The sequence below is a fragment of the Alligator sinensis genome, unplaced genomic scaffold (assembly GCF_000455745.1).
Source record: "Alligator sinensis unplaced genomic scaffold, ASM45574v1 scaffold692_1, whole genome shotgun sequence".
NCBI classification, from domain to species: domain Eukaryota; kingdom Metazoa; phylum Chordata; order Crocodylia; family Alligatoridae; genus Alligator; species Alligator sinensis.
In genome coordinates this window covers 1,811,351-1,824,765 of record NW_005842238.1, presented here as the reverse complement: position 1 = coordinate 1,824,765, position 13,415 = coordinate 1,811,351, and the positions used below count along the sequence as shown (strand labels likewise).

At 42.3% G+C, this 13,415-nt stretch overlaps 1 long non-coding RNA gene across 1 annotated transcript; it reads right to left on the bottom strand.

The window, feature by feature from the left end:
- Positions 1–6,255: 6,255 nt before the first annotated feature.
- On the bottom strand, positions 6,256–13,379 carry LOC112550889. The gene is made up of 3 exons (XR_003094954.1): positions 13,061–13,379; positions 8,229–8,327; positions 6,256–7,288 (listed from the first exon to the last, which is right to left on the bottom strand). It is a non-coding gene; the product is annotated as an uncharacterized LOC112550889 (long non-coding RNA).
- Between the last annotated feature and the right edge of the window lie 36 nt (positions 13,380–13,415).

Below are 13,415 nucleotides of genomic sequence, written 5' to 3'. Positions count from 1 at the left end.
TGGTGGGGATAGCTTTAGAAAAGATTTTGAATGCAGTGCGTTGGTGATCTGAAGAAGAATGTTCTGCATTCAAAAGCTTGTCCAAGTCTATCTCAACCAGTTAGTCCAATAAAAGATAACACCCACAAAAATCCTTGCCTCTCGCAGGTTTCCTGGACCATCACAGCTACATCATTCCAACACTACCACAGAATAGAACTACTAATTCAGAAAGAATTAAATAAAGTAACATGTAGGATGTCACTGCTGAATTTTTCAAGACAGCAATGAGCACACCCACTCAGGGAGAGATCATCTTAAATCTTTAAGCACTGAAATCGTGATTCCAAATTAAAAAATAAGGCAGGTAATTATATATAAACTTCTTGTATAGTCCTCTCTGGAAGATTCCCTCTACATAATCTCTCTGTCACTGTTCATCTTGATACTTTTACTAATACTGTGAAAAAAGCACCACAGTTGTTTGTTTGTTCTCTTTTCTTACTTACCGTTATATACATCAGGTTATTGTGCAAAGATTATTATGCTTATTGAAATTTTTAGATACAATTTTCTAAAGACAATCCAGTTTTTCTAAGGTAATTTAGTCATGTTAAGAAACCATATCTTTATTTTTGTATCCTCTTTGATTAATGTTTGTAAAGTAAACAAAAGATCTTTTCACAAATGTTCTTAAGAAATTATTTGCTATTGCCAGGCAACATAATTAAAAAAAAACATGCTTATCTCCTTTAGTACTTAATTTTGTATAAGAATGATGCTGCTTCTGCAGTATTTTTGTGTTGCTAACTTGTAGGTGTAATTCAGCAGCTTTATTTTTTGTTTAACTGATAGTACTCAAGATTGTTCATTAAATTTTAGCCATGCCCATTAGTTTCTTAAAAAAAAGTATAAATTACAATATCTATTATGCATTTGAAAGCCAGAAATGTTGTTTGGGAATCACAGATTTAATATAAATTAGGTCTTTCCATCTTTTGATCCACAATATTGAAATATATTACCAAAACCCTTATTGCCAGGTCTTTATTTTTCATCTGCTGAATTTAAATTTCAAGAAAAAAAACTATAGTATTTGATCATGGTTGGGCTCACTGGCTTCTCTTTTGAACACACCTTTTTAGAGAAATCATCTAAATATGAAGTGGAACAAAAATTTTCTCAAATTCATTAGACAATGTTTTTATTGATGCATCATCCTCAGGCTCTTCTAGAAAAGCATTTTCTGTTTGGCCATTCTGTTATCAAAATGGGTAACTTATATTTTACTATATGTTGTAATTTACACAGAACAGTAGCAACACACAATTTAAATCTGATTTATTCTAGTAACTTCTAAACAACCACCCAATTTGTATTCCAAGAAGTCACACTGGTATAGCAATATACAACTAGGTTCCAACGCCACCTAGCTAACTCATGAATTAATTCATGTCACTATACCTTTCTGGATGTCAGCCAAAAAGACATACACGTGTACTTGTCACTACCTATCTTGAACACTGGCAGAAGAAGTGTCTGTCTGCTACATCTCTTTCTTAATGATGTCAGAAGTCATGTCTCTACTTGAAATTTTGTAAGCAAGTTTGATTGGCTCACCATACTGATCTGTCAGTGTGTGTGCACACCACTGTGCTTGTGCTGGTGCAACATGGTTTGCACAATGAGCAGCTATGCTGGCTAAATACAAAGTGAACCACAGATAGAAACTACAGTGGCTCTTGGAACATCTTCTGATGCAGTGCACTGTAGGACATGGGAGCAGAATATTATGGGCAAGTGAGACTATACAAAAGGGTTGTGGACACCTGCGACCAACCACCACAACACTGTTCTTTCAGTCCTATTGCCCCTTCCCATTTTTTTGCACGGCAGTTTTTTGAATGCCTAGAGTCACTTGCATTTTCACTCCCTACCATTAGCATGGATACTAATGAGGTCTCTTGCACAAGTCAGTAGATCCTGCTAGCAGACTATAAAAGTGGGGTTTTTTTTGGTATTTATTCCAATGGACAGTAGAAGTATGACACAGGGATGATTATACGATGTGGATGCAGACAAATGAATGAGAAGAATGTAAAGCAGTTAAAAGCCACAGCCTGAGTCAGACATTTGCCAACCATCTGAATGCAGCTGGACATTGTTTCTGGGCTCTGGAAACTAACATGAACTACTGCAATTACATCATGATGCATATCAGGGACAATCAGCAGTGGTTGCAAAAACCTTCATAAAAGGCATGCAATATTCCTGGATCCATGTGCAAAGCTTGCCTCTGTCCTTTAATGCTCTCACAAAAATGGGATGAGCTTTATGAATCAATAAACAGCTGGCAGTTGCTCTGTGAAAGCCACTCACACTGGACTGTTACCATACTGTGGGAAATCAGTTTGAGGTTGTAAAGTCCCCATTGGGCAGTTGTCCTGATGTGTTCAGAGCAGTTATGTAAGGGGACCTGGGCATAGGTAGTTCAGTCAACTGATTTGGGGCACAGGTCTGACACCGGGCAAGCCAAAGGCTGGGACCAACGGGGACACTCAAAAGACCAGGACTGCATACAACAGATAGGGAGGTGGACATCTTGAAGCCTGCAGTCTTTCTTTCTCCCTGACCTTGAGTGGCTCTTCAATTAAGCTCCTTCCCCAGAAACAAGACAAAAGTTGTCAAAGGTCAGGCCAAGAGAAATAGGTGTGCCAAGGGCAGCAGGAACCTAAGGATGAGCCAAACAGGAGCCAAGGGATCAACTGAGCACCATGAAAAGTTCAGAACAAGCAAACTAGCTTAAGTCTTAGGAATGAGAGTGAATGTATGAACCCCAGTGAGAGCCCTGAAGCCAAAGAAAACCTTTAAACACCTGAAATGCATTCTCTAGAGCCAATCCCAGGGCTTCCTTGGGCACAGTAGTAGAGGCTAGTATACCATCTATTCTGTCATTTACTTAAGATGGGGACAGACTCACCTAAACTAGCTGAGATCCAATCTTGAAACACTTACAAAATAAACTGAGGCTCTGGGCAACACAGAGAAAATTGAGGGGTATCAGATGATGCAGTTCCTGAACTGAGGGCTGTGAGCAAGTGATGGGACTCATATTCCTAGTTCACCTCCCCACTCCAGGCTCAAGAACATCAGGGCTAGGGACAGAAGCTACACATAAACCGGTTTAAGCGATCAGAAACTAATTTAAACCTGTAAGAGAACACAAGTTCAGTGCACATAAACCAGTTTCAAAATGTCTGTAACTGGTTTCAGATAAACCTGGTTGAATGTAGTATCAGACTTAACTGATTTGGGTCAAACTGGTTTATGGAACTTCTGTCCCAGATCCTTTCCTGGTTTAAGTTAAATCAGAATCCCCCAGCATCCTAGTATGCTTTTCAGCCCTGTACAGTGCTGTCTTTTCTAGAGAGCAGGACTGGTCCTGCCCCTCCTCCCTAGCTGGAGCACTATCACTGCTCTGGCTGACTGAGAAGAAAGTGGGAGACTGCAGTGTTTGCCAGGCTTTCCCCTGCCCCATCCCACTCCATGCTCAGTGCTCAAGCAGGGATCTCTCCCCTCCCTCCCCTCTCCCACAGAACATACCCTAGCCTGCATCTGGTCACAGTCACGCCACCCCCATGATAGCTAATACTGAGAAGTGTCTGTGTATGTGTGTCTCCAATTTCACTGAGACAAAGGCAGACAGAACAGTGTCCACTTAGGGCTTTTTGGAGCTAATCAATAGGTCAGCTGGTAATGTCCCTCCATTCCTTCCTTGGAAAAGCTGTTTAAGAAGAGCATGAACTAATGAGAGAGGCTTTTGTTTTCTTGATGGGCTGATAACATTTGTGTTATCAGTTCCCTGCTGGCTTTCTTGCCTGTCAGTTTGCTGTAGACAGCATGAAGTAGCAGGGAGAGGGAGATTAAAAAGCTCAGTATCATCAACAGATGCATGCTTTGCACATTAGCAGTCCTCCCTTTCCTCCCCCCTGCTTGCCTCAGAGTGTTAGCCAGGGGCTGGCAACACTCCTGCCCCTTGAGCAGCGAGAAGGGAAAAGTCTAGCAAGGGTTGCTTCCCACTCCCCCTCCAGGCACACCCCGGATAAGGACTGTGCAGGCAGGGTGGGGATTTAACCCCCACCCTCAGAGCACCTTGCCGTGGTCTGGCCACACCTCCCTCAACTCAGCACTGGTGAAGGGAAGTGAGGGGTCACTCTAGCGCCCCCGGCTTCTAGCCTGAGCCCCTGCAGGCATTTGCCTGCATTTCTCGATTCAAAAGTGAATGTCTATCCACTTGCAAATTGGTTCAAGATCTGCAGGTTACACTAACCTGAAAAAATTGAATCAATTCAGGCTCTGGCTTTTTGAATGTTTGTCCCTAGCCCAATAGAAAGGGATACTTCTCCATGGTGATGCAGGCACTGGTATTGCACAAGGGACAGTATAGTCATTAATCTTGGTTTGTTGGGGTGGGCATACACGGGCCTGTTCTAAAAGCTGCACTCAGGAACATTCTTTTCTAACTGTCCCATCTACGATGGAGGTATTTAAATGCCTTAGTCATGGGGGGGGGTTGACTTGTCCTAACCTTGCCTAATTTACGGTTTCCCAGCTCATAAAACGATTCCTTGGCAATCTGGATGGTAGCAAGAAGTGGTTAAACTATTGACTGAGCAGATGTAGTTAAGTGACCTTTTGGACATCAGAAAAGATGCTAGAGATCTCTCATGACAAGGCTCAACCAAACATCTCCCTTGTTTTTCTGCCTGCCATGTGCTGTGCAGTATTTGCAAAGCTAAAGGGGAAGCCTTGCCAGCAGTGTGGCAGGTGGAGATGGAGGGACTGCCTGCTGCTTCTGAGCTGCCAGAAATAAGTGCAATAATTAGAGCCTATGAGACATTATTTGGCTGAGGGTGGCCTTAAGAGAGTACTTCAGTGCTATGTTGTGAATTATGACAATATTTGCTACTAAAGACAGCACAGCCTTTGCACAGAATGGGGATCATGTCCCTGTGCATGGATGTAACCATCAGGGTTTGTTTTGTTTTAATGTTCTCAAGTGAATTCTATATGAAATGAGGACAATTTTATTTGGGGAAATAACCAATGGTGCTTAACTTTAGAGTAAACACAGAACAAGCAAACCTGCATCCAGTTGACCAAATCAAAACAGCCTACAAACTTAGGATATACAAAGTCCTGAGGAATGTACAAAATGGCCAGGAGCACATTGCCTGCAAGCTAGTATACATAAAGTCTGCTTCAGCCTCATAAATGTCTCTGTTTTTCTACTTCCCATGGAGCTGGGTTTGTACTTCTCCCCACAGACTGAGGTGATCCAACATCCAAATATCTGCCCAATTGAATCAGGGATCGAAGCTTTGCACAGCTCTCCTGCTTATATTGAAATAATGGGATAATTTTTTTTGAATATTTTGTTGTATACATTTTGAAATAGAGTAAATTTAATTATTTTTATCAGTTAATGTAATTTCATGTGTTCTGTACTTTTTTTTGTCTTTTAGGAAGTTTTTTAATATTTCTCTCCCTGCCATGCATTCTTTCATTGTCAAGCAAAGTCTTTATTCATATTTTTCCTTTTGTAAATAGAGCTATTTGTCTTATAAGCTTCACAGTTAACTTTTCATATTTGCGTTAATTAAGCCCTCATCATTTGTTCCACTGCAACAGATGATTCCCACAGTGTCATGATATATTTACTCTTCAGATGTTACAAAAGATGTTAATAATATTCAGGTGTCTTGATAGATTGTGATGTTTAATAAATCATTTTATAAACACACTTTTAGGGAGTTAGTGATGTCCCAGAGGAAGACATATATAAAGTACAGTTTGTATCTGCTTTAAATTCCAGGTATGAAACAATAAAAGACCCATACTATAAGAAACAAACAATCAAAATTAAATGCAAATGAATATATGGAAAATAAAAAATGATGCTCATGTTTCAGTTACAGAACTGCACCTCTACACCCTGCTCTGGTTTCTCTAAGTGCAATATTCAGCCTCCTGTCCGTGCTGATTTTAGGATGGAATCTCATGAATCTTCCATTCTTAGACCAGAATATAGATATACTACCCTGAATACCACTTACAAGCCTGCAGGTGTGATTGGATTTCAGGCACCTGCTTCTTCTCTCTCTAGGAACCTTAAATATGTTATACTGCTCAAGAAGGCTGTTAGCCAAAGAATTCTTTAAATTAGCAGTTGGAACAAGGCTTTAAAGAAATAAGATTTTTTAATATTTAGTCTCATCAAATCTTATGCCTCAGAACAAATTGTGTGTCTGGTTGTCCAGAGTGCTGGAGCATGGCAACAAGTACTACTGGTGCTTTACAGTCAGGGGTCTGGCATGTAGTGATCCCAGCATGCTTTGGGTGCTGCCACATTCGGAGGTTCCTGAAGGAGGCTGAGCACAGAGGAAAGTGCTGATTGGCTAGCCACTCAGAAATCCACACCCATGGCAGATTCCACCCCCGCCTTGCACTGATAAAGGCTCATCAAGTTCACTTCCAGGCTGCAGTGGATCCCGAGTGCCCTGCAGTTCTTGATTCAGTGGTGCCAGCAGGTCCTGTGAATACCATACTTCCATCAGTACAGAGTCAAGGCTGCCACCACTTCTCTGGAGAACTTGTACAGCTCCTGTGTGGTCTGGTGTGCTGCACCATGTACAGCCATGACTGAGGCTGTGGTGGTCTCTGGTCTGCCCATCAGTTTGGCATAGACAAGTCCACAGGTAGTGTGGGAGGTGTTCTTGGCTATCCAGTGGGTGATGGTACAGTGATTCACCTGCCTCATCAACATGTGGGAGGGCTCTGACACACTGTCTGCTTTGGGGGGGGGGGGGGATGACTGAAGAGTCTCCCCTTCAAAGCAGCCATGGCCTTTGCAAATTACAGCTGCATTTCACCACACAAAGCACACACATACTTCCTGTCCCTTGGCTTGCACCTGCCTGTAAGGTTTTGATGCTCCCTCCACTTCAAGAGAGACACAGAACAGTCTCCCTTTTGCCTCAGTCACGACATTTACCAGCTATAAAGCCAAGAGATGAATCTGAAGCACTTGGCCAGGAGCTCAGCCATCCAGAAGTTCCAGCTCTGTACTCTTCCTTGTAGATAAAGCCAGAGATGCTAACACAACAGGAGCAGGTAATTTTTTGCATGGCAGGAGGGCTTGGGAGGTGAATTCCTGACGTGTTTTGGGCAGGAAGGATTTTATCCATCATGAAGAAAGATAGGAATGAGCAGCGAGTCCATGTGGTGATGTGAGCCAGGCTCCATCCCCCTGGGGCAATAGAGTTCAGCGTGTCAGACAGATTCCCTGGAGCCATGGGGTGTGGGGATGAGGGGTAGGGAGAGATGAGGAGCAAAGTCTCTTGTGATACTGGAGGACAAAACCACAGCCTATGGAGCTAAGTATAATGGCACATGTAGCACTAGGAATAGTTGTGTTGCTGCTAAATTCATGTTGGAAATAGCTAACATTTTGTCATGGAATTGCCATAGTGTTTTGGCAACAAATCACTTGAGCAGTTGTATGTTCACTTTTTGGAGCCCAAAAACAGGATATACCTCACAACAAATGCCCATGGCCTGAAACATTTAAATTTGTCACCAATAGGGGGAGGCTTATGAACATGACAGACAGAACTTTAATGAGCCCTTTACCAACAGAACTCACTGCCTGAAGGGATAAGAAAAATTGCATACCTTCTATTAAAGAACAAACAAAATCCATTGCCTTATTCTATTTTTTCCTCAGTTGTTCCTAATGAGTTTTTAATCATATCATGATCATTTAAAAAATATCACTCAACAAGATATTCAAGAGATCTTCTTTTTTGATTAAAGCAGAGCATATTATACATATATTTCCTTTTTACTTACTTGAGAGAGAGACATGTATTATTGTGGGAAATGCCATATACAGATAGATTTCACTGATACCTTCAATACTGTCTCTGTTCTTTCAAAAAATAGGGCACTGGTCTTTGACTTGTATAAAAATTTCTCATGTATTGCTCCTCATTTGTAAAAACCTCTTCTCTATTGTATGTTTTACTTAGATTCTAAATCCCTTGGAGGATGAACATCTGGAAAGGACTTGCTGTATTTTCAGTGCCAACAAAGACATGTATGAATAACCTTTTTTTTTTTTCGACCTAGCACCTTCTGAGAGCACTAAGTTTACACACAAAAAATATCTTGGTGATCTACTCACCTACCTTTCTGACACATGAATCCCATTTGATGATGTCAGGAGTTCAGTGCTCAACATCTCAGCATAAGCGGAATTTAGCCTGGAGCTACAGCTTTGGGGGAGCCTGGTAAGAAAAGACAGATATTTTAAGCATTGTAAGATATTAAAAAGACCTAATGTGCAAAAAGGTAGAGGATGAAAACCTGGCTCTGCTCAAGTAAATTGAAAATTTGCCATTGACTTCAACAGGGCCAGGATACATCTATCTACAGTCTTTGGACACATATGAAAAGTGATGCAGACACTGTAAATTTGAGCTTGTCTTGTAAAATATTTTATTTTAAATGCATTATTTTTCAGGATTAAGATTACAGTTTATCCAGAACTGAAATGGTGTAATCCTACTCAGAAATAACTGATAAAGAATGGTGTGCTTTTTAAAGGAGCATAAATGGCTTTTAAAGAAAAATCTATACAATCGCAACATAAACAGCTGTGTGTATGTGTGTACAACTTCAGTTGAATGTCCAAGCTCAGCCTAAGCCAAGTAGCCAGAGACATTTGAGCATTATTTTATATTCACATTTTGTATTTAATACATTGGATTTTTAATTTCATTAGCTTTTCACAGTATGTCACAAAAATGATTACCATGTAGCACAGAGATATCCAAAGTAATTTTAAACTAGCTAGTTCAGATACTAGTTGTAGAGAGCTCAGTGCAGGCTGCAAACCCCACTGAGAAGCAAGGTAAATTGAACACCGTGCTGCCATGTCTATTCTATTATCAGTACTACCTAAGCTAATTAAGTTTAAAACTAGCTTGGTTATCTCTGCATTACACTGGTGACAGTCCTTTAGAACATACTGGAAAGATGCTCAATATTACTCATGGGAAATACTTTAGCCTACCACCTAAATGTAAGAAATTAGATTTTAGATCAAAAGGAATCTGTGTTCATCTAGGATTTGAAATGTGTGACTATACTGCACATCATGATCACCCAAAAATGTATATAAAGGAAGTACAGGTGGCACTAATATTGTTAAATCTATTTAAGAACTAACTAATGGTATTTATTACCACTGAAAAAAAAAGCCCTGATTTCTTGATCCAAATGGAAAACATCCTAGAGCTTGAAGCTGCACAGGACTTACGACTCACTTCTATAGTACAACAATATAAATACCCAATCAGTGGATTTGTAAGGAGCCTTCACACAAACTGAGTTAAAAAAAAAAGGGAAATAAAACATTTATTTAGAGCCCAACGAATATATAATGGTTTACATTTTGCACACAGACAGCTAATTTCACTAATGTTCAGCAGTAAAAATACACAGGTTTTATATTTATTTAGTACCTAATATCTTGAAGTGTGATACAACTACAGATGCACAGAATCTCTGAAACACAGCCATCTCAGCACACTACCCATCAGTATGAGGAAGGGAAATTTTGGCTAAGAAAATCAAGGGAAACCCCTACTCTTGTAATAAAAAGTGCCAAACAGATGGCAGCCAATCCAATGCATGGTGAGATATCAAAACAAGTGAAGCTGCATATCAGGACCTGATGTAGAAGAAAACAAAGAACTATTTAGTCTGTTAAGCTTTTGATTGACCTATAAATTAATCTAATAGTAGGGAACAGGGTTTTGTTTTATATAATTGTAGGGGTTCTGCTGGTGAACGTGCAAATTAAATGAGACTATTCACATGAGTAAACATTTGCTAATATAAGTAAGGAATCAGAAGGGAGTGAATTAGTCTCCTATGACTTCCCTTGAAACATACTATTTTAAAACACCAGAGGCATGAAAGAATCAGTAGTTTAGTCCTGAGAACCTATGGAGACACCAATTTAAAGATAAATAAAATATTCTTCATTTGGAAGGTTTTTATCTAGCATTGTTACAACTCCTAAAATTACTATATGATTATGATAATGGAATGGAATCTCAATTTTACCAGTGCACTTGATTGCACTTTTTTAGTAGGGTAAATAATACTCTGGCATGCATCTCAAGCAAAACCAAGGAAGTTATTCTTCCGCTTTACTCAGCATCATGGGCGACTGGTGCCTCCTGGCTCTGGTGGGGCACCAGCGGCCAATCGCCGATACAGTGGGGAGGTCCCCCAGCAGCCAATTGCCAATGGGGGTGTGGGTGAGGGTGTCCCTCAGTGACTGATCACCGACCCCGGAAGCACCAGCAGCAAACCAGAAGTACCACCAGCACTTCTCAGGGTGGGCATTGGCCAGTGCTCCCCAGTCCCTGACCGGCGAGGGCCCCTCCTACATGTTGGCTATGCTCAGCATTGGTGAGACCGCAGTGCCAGTACTGTGTCCAGTTCTGGGTGCCACACTTTAACAAAGACATAGTAAAGCTCGAGAGAGTCCAGAGAAGAGCCATTCGTATAATCAGACTTACATGGCAAGCCATACATGGAAAGGCTGAGGGACCTGGGACTCTTCAGCCTTAAAAAGAGAAGGCTGAGAGGGGACCTGATAGCAGCTTACCGCTACATCAGGGGAATACATCAGGGGCTTGGGGAAAAAATGTTTACCAGGACATCCTTGGGGAAAATTAGGAGTAATGGCCACAAACTCCTGGAAGACCATTTCAGGCATAACACTAGGAAAAACTTCACAGTTACGGTGTCCAGACTGCGGAACAGGCTCCCTCCAGAGGTGGAGCAATTACTTACCCTGGAAATCTTCAAAAGGAGACTGGATGGTCATCTCGCTGGGGTCATTTGACCTCAGTTGTCTTTCCTGCCTAGTATTCTCTTTAAATTGTATGATTGTTTCACACAGCAACAAGAGAGAAAAAAATATTACAAATGTGATCCTCTGCCAGGTGTTAAATGCAAACAAAAATATATTGAGGGATCCTCTTAAATAATTTGAACTTTTGATCACCTAGGCACTTGGGAAAACTGAATGCACCTTCCTTGGATGCCCTTAACAGAGGGGACTGCCTCACTTAAGAACATGCCAAGACAGTGTATAAATGAGGAAAGGAAGTGAGGGAAAGGGAATAAGTTATGAACTTGGGAAACATGACAACATAGTATACACATGTATAAAATGTAAAAGACCCAACTCTTCTAGTAACTTTGGAAGTAGTCTCTATAACTCTTTTCTTACCCACCAATGAGAATTTCCAACAGATCTATGCTGCCAGAACTAGCTTTCCCCACTCCATCAAATCCCATTCAGTCTGGATCAATGAGTAGCCAGTTTGTGTCTAGTCCCAACAACCTGCTTGCTGGGTCCGGCCTGGAAGCAACTTCACCTGACCCAGTTTAAGGAGCTGGGTGTCTGAGGAAGGTGCCTGCAGTTCACTCAGCTCTAACTGTTTTCTACTCAGTCTTTCAAGGCAAAATCCTTTCATCTTCCACAGCAAAATCCCCATGGGAAAGCAGCCAAGAGCACTTAGTAGTCTTGATGCTTGGAAATTACATCTCTGCAGCATTGCCAATCCCACTGTGTCAAAAATTATGAGACAAACTCTTAGTTTCATAGCTGGTAGGGTCGGAAGGGACCCGAGCAGATCATCAAGTCCGACCCCCTGCCATAGCAGGAAAGAGTACTGGGGTCAAACGACCCCGGCAAGGTGTTCGTCTAGCCTCCTCTTAAAGACTCCCAGGGTAGGAGCCAGCACCACTTCTCTTGGAAGTTGGTTCCAGATCCTAGCCGCCCTGACAGTGAAGTAGCGCTGCCTGATGTCTAGTCTCACTCTACCCTCTGAATCTACCCTCTTAAAAATCAAGAGATTTGGAATGTAAAATCATGAAATGCTATTTTTGAAATGTTTGTGTGTGGGGAGTTATTTGTGAAGGTGCGGGAGGCTGTGGGTGTGCGTGGGGGGTTTGGAGCCCAGGGGGGAGGTCAGGTCCTGCACACCCTGCCAAGATGCGGGCTACCGTGGGTCAGGAGTGAGGGGCAGTTGCAGGGCTGGAGCTTCAGTGAAGGGCAGACACACACACAGCTCTGTTGTATAACTTCCCCTGGCCCCAGGGCCCCCTTCACCCCAGCCCCTGCCCCACTCCCTCCCTTGCTGTGGTGACCTTGATGTACACCCACTGCCCCTTCCAGCAGACTTACCAGCTTGGTGCTCTCTACATACATATAAAGAAAAAAAATCCCCAGATCTGGTGTCTTTATCAGGAAATCATGAGTCAGAGTTAATTTGACTTGGAAATCAGGAGTCTTGAGATTTTTTCATGAGTTGGCATTACTGTCTGCCACAGTGAAAGAGCTCTTCTTCCTCCTAGTCTATGAAGTCACTAACCCCCAAAATACAAGTTCGTTAGAGTTACTGTTAGATCATAGCCCATAAAAACAAAGCCATCTGTAGCAGCACTCTTTTATTCACCCAAGTATGGAAAAACAGGAGGGCCTTTCCCCTCTGAAGCTTGTAGTTATATAGCTTTAATGACTTTTGAGGACAGAAGCTTGTAAAATCACAACTTGTGCAAGGCTTATGGCTAAGCATGAAATTACTTTGATGTCATTTGGTGAAATTGATTAATGCTTACATTGACCCTCAAAATAAACCAAATAAATTAAACGATGTAGCTATTTCCCCTCCTAAAAGCATTTTTATTACAAAGAGCTTTTAAGTGTGCAAGAGGTCTCTCTGACCATTAAAAAAAAAAAAGTGCCATTGTTTCAGAGAGAAGAATCGCTTGGAGGGGAGGAGGAGACAGGGAAGGGGGGAAGGCGATTCCAGGCACCATGTTGTGGCTGTGCGTGGAAAGCAGAACTAACCAGCTTGGCTTTGTCGCTGGGGCCAAATGAAAGAAAGCAGGGCGCAGTTGGCAAGTCAATTACATGCAGAAAACTGCGTACCTTTTTAACAAAGTTTGGAAGAAATATCTCGTTCTAGGAGGGGAAAGAAGCGAATCAGCAGAGCAGTTAGGCCTGGTGGAATTCACGCGCAGCGACCACCTCTCAGGTCAGGGCGGCCTCAAAACAGATACCAGCCTAGCCTGACACCAGCCTCGCGGAGCAGGGATGACCACGGGTTTGTGACACGCAAGGTGGAAGACCAAAGAGCGACAGCGATTAGCGCGAAGTCGGCCCACAAGCCCTCAGGCAGGAAGGACGAGGCTCCGCCGGGCTGGGAGCAGCCGCTGGAGCCCGGGGCAGCGGCGCGAGGGCACGGGGCGACGCTCAAGGGAGCCCCCCGCCCCGCCGGCCGCGA